This window comes from Amblyomma mixtum, chromosome 1 (assembly GCF_055824585.1).
Source record: "Amblyomma mixtum isolate Tamu chromosome 1, ASM5582458v1, whole genome shotgun sequence".
Lineage (NCBI taxonomy): Eukaryota > Metazoa > Arthropoda > Arachnida > Ixodida > Ixodidae > Amblyomma > Amblyomma mixtum.
The window spans coordinates 10,522,214-10,526,226 of record NC_143012.1 but is presented as its reverse complement, the minus strand read 5'-3'; positions in this window follow the sequence as shown (position 1 = coordinate 10,526,226).

Here is a 4,013-nt window from a genome sequence, read left to right as displayed (position 1 = left end):
CAGAGAGAGAGAAAAACTTTATTTCAACAGGAATTCGGGGCACGACCCCACTGCACTCAAGTGTTTATGTTCCTAAGGTCCATAACACTGGCAGCACGGCCGGTAGCGATGGTGTGCACGGCCGGGTCCTCCGAGCGCAGCAGGGGCTCTCAGTCCTCCCAGGTCTTGAGGTTCTCTAGGTCCCGCGGGGAAGGGTCCGCCGGGCAGAGAGAAAGGGCGGCGGCATGTCCATTTGCTTGTCTTCGCCTAACCAGGCTTTGAAGGAGAATGTGTAAAGGTGCTGGAAAATATTTATGGGGATTGCGAGCTGCTGTGATCCTCCATGAAGAAAGTGATCGAACTAACGAGAACAGGAAGACACACAACCACCACTGGATTCTGGTCCTTCGATCATCTTTTTGACTGGTTTCCCTCAACAATTGCGGAACGCCGAGTACCCTGCGGTTTTGCAATAGTTACAAGCCTCATACTATATGGCCTGGTGCTCGGGTTTTCTGGGGTGAAGTGCTTTGGAAAGTGGGCTTTTGACCCTTCTTTGCGCAGGCCAAAAAACGTTACACCTCTTTGGCCAGGCTATCCTTGGTCATTAAAATCAAATCATCACATTTGGTTTATCTCTGGCTGAAAATGCTGAGATAAAGGACAAGGAAGAGCACGTGGCTTGGTCTCACAGACCGAGTGCCAGCCTCTCCGACCGTTCCGCGCCTTAGAAAGCCAGGGAATGCGCGCACATATTAGAGAAGATCTCGGCGATATCGGTATTTGCAAACCAAACAAGGAAGAAAAAAAAAAACCAACGCCACAGGAGGCAAAGACCGCCGAGCGTTGTTTGGCAGCATCTAACAAGGCTCGGGAAGGTGTGGCTGACGACGGCGGTAGTTTGAAATCATACCTTCCGTGACGTCACACTGAACTTCCCCGCACTCATCCGGTGCTTCGAGGAGAAGCGCAAAATTCAATAGTCGATTACGTCAGTATTCTAAATGCTAGGGCAAAAACGCTTGGCATGCTTCACCCACAGCCTATATAGACATTATTCCTTGTATATCGCGAAATTCTCAAAAAGTGATGCAGTTGCCATTTAAGGACCGCCGAACCAGCCGCCGAGCGAGTTGTCTCCTCGCTGAATGCGTTCACACAAGAGACCACAAAGTTGGGCTTAATAAAGGATTTAGTCAACTCATTGACCAGGGGCGGATTTGTGGGTCAGATTTCTTGGGCTCTTGTTCGTGGAGAAAAAAATTACGAAGGGCACTTAAGGCTGCTTGCGTGCTGTGAATGCGAAGTCATGTACGCGGGAGTTCGGCTGTGGTAATGGCGTATACTATTCTAATTAAGTGGCCAGAGAAGCTACCTGTATGCACAGGCCTGAATTCGAAGCCCACTTCGGAAGCCATTTCATTTTTATTTCTTTCCTGATGATGTAGGCACGGCCAATGACGTCATGAGGTCATGTGAGAGTTTCGGTCAGATTCTTGTGGACGGTCGGTCAACGCCGCATTTTATTACTAATGAGCCGTAAAATGTCTTCGCATTATTACGAGTCAGGATGATTTTCCTATGAAAAATCTCTCTGGAGGTGCGCGGAGGAGATTGACCCCTTAAATCTGCCCGGTCATTCACACTCAGCGGAAGAGCATCTTATACCAATGAACATCTGAGCAGACATACACACATTCGCGCCGCATACGGAGCGTAAAGTGTATGCGCTCCGCTTCTTAAACCGCGCCGGTACTGCAGTAATACCACCGGCATTATTCAGTCTTGGATTAGTCGACATGAGCTCTCTGAGCCCCTGCTCACCGGTGCCGCTGCTCTACACAGTGAAGAAAGTAGGCTCACTACCGACAAAGTTTATCGGACGCGCGTCCGCGGTAGGTGCAGCGTGTGGCTTCCGAAGGCCGCAGCTCGAGGAAGGATGGAGTTGAGAACTGGAACTGAAGGAATTTTTTTTTTGTACGAAAGAACTATTCCGATGGCTAAACGCCGAGCAAGGTCTTGCGATGTTTGTACTTTTGCAGTGCTTGTAGGTGTGCACAAAGTGAAATATATAAATAAAATAAAAAGTAAATATTCGCGATTGTGATTCGAACCCGCAGTGGAGCGAACGAATCAGCTTCGCTGGTTACTGCGCGAGAGAACTAGGCTATCGCCGCTTTTTTCTTCTTTCATGATGTGCCGAACACGCCTCGTGTTAAACTGCAACACATGCACTCTCGCTGAATCGCGCTTTCAGGTGCGTGGCGGCGGTGTCAATCTGCAAAAAAGGTTGTGCTTTTGCACAATATTTCGTGCTTAGCAATGCTAAACCACCAGCCATTTTTCACAGAACGTCGCCTTTGGCCGCCCCCTGAAAAACACGTGATAACCGGTGCGTGACGTTCACGGCGCATGCGCGTTGCTGGCAACGCGAACGGCCACCTCAAAGTGCTGCCTCAGAAAGCGCGCACGCACGCACGCACGAACGCACGAGCACGCACGCACGCGCACGCACGCACGCACGCACATACATACATACATATATATATATATATATATATATATATATATATATATATATATATATGTATATATATATATATATATATATATATATATATATATATATATATATATATATATATATATATATATATATATATATAGTTGCAGCAGGTCTTGTCGTTCAATGGGCCAGGAATACTTGTAGAAGAAGAGGTCACAACATTGCAATTATCTTCATTTAATACCGACAGTTTCGAACGGAGGACCGTCCTTCCTCAGGGTATACACACGAAAGAGGAAGGACGGTCCTCCGTTCGAAACTGTCGGTATTAAATGAAGATAATTGCAATGGTGTGACCCCTTCTTGTATATATATATATATATATATATATATATATATATATATATATATATATATATATATATATATATATAAGAAGGGGGTGAATATCGGATGGATCCGGTAGAACATAAACGTAATTCGGTTGACACACGGTAGAAAAACTAGAAAAACAACAACTTTATTCTAACGTTTCGACCAGGGTCTGGCCTTCGTCAGAGTGATGGGGTACAGGCAAAAGACACAGTTTATAAGGGAATGTACGCGGGGAGGGAACATTCTGATTGGCGCATCGCAGTGGCAAACACCTCAGTATGAATCGCCAGTGAATGATAAATGTAGTCAACAAAGCACAGTCAAAAATTACTAAATCATCGTGGAGGATAACTGCAATCACATTGTGAAAAAAATTTAAATACAAAAATGTTTTGGTCGTAGCTCAAATGCACAAGAAAAGGCGAACAACAACAACAAAAAAATAATAAAATCATCAGACACGAGCACACAGGTGAATACCACTTTTGATTAAACAACGCCTTTTGTGAAAGGGTGTGGTACTAAGATGTGGTGCTGTTTCAGAGATAAGCCATTTACTAAGAAAGAAAAAAGTGGCGCTAACAGTAAAAAGAGCACGACAATGATCAGTGTAGATGAAACACTGCATGATGCTATAAAGTGTTGCGGTTATGACGATAGACAAGTCAGCTTCCCAACATTTTCATTGAGACCGCAAGAAACAGTACTAAATTTGTGTATAGAAAATGATTCACAAACTTCGCGTTCATGATGGGTCTTGAAGCCTGATTTCAGTAAAGTTACTTGAATTTTTTCAAAAGGGTGCTTAGTGTTATTCACATGTTTAGAGATAGGAAGGCTAGGCACTGTCTTGCAATGAGCTTTGTGATTATTAAAACGATATCTGAATGGTGCTTCTGTTTGGGCAATATACTGAATTTTGCAGACTGAGCATTCAAGCATGTAGATAATGTTGCTGGTATCACATGAGTAGTTTCCCCGAATTTTCACTTTAAAGTTCGATGCAGTGCTGGAAGCCGTTACTGATGTACCAACCATCCCATCAATCGCATATCAACCTGGTACTAACCCACTCAGCATCGGTTCCAAACGTCGCGGGCATTTTGAAAAAGCACCATGTCATTCTCATGCAAAGTGATCGACTCAAACACAT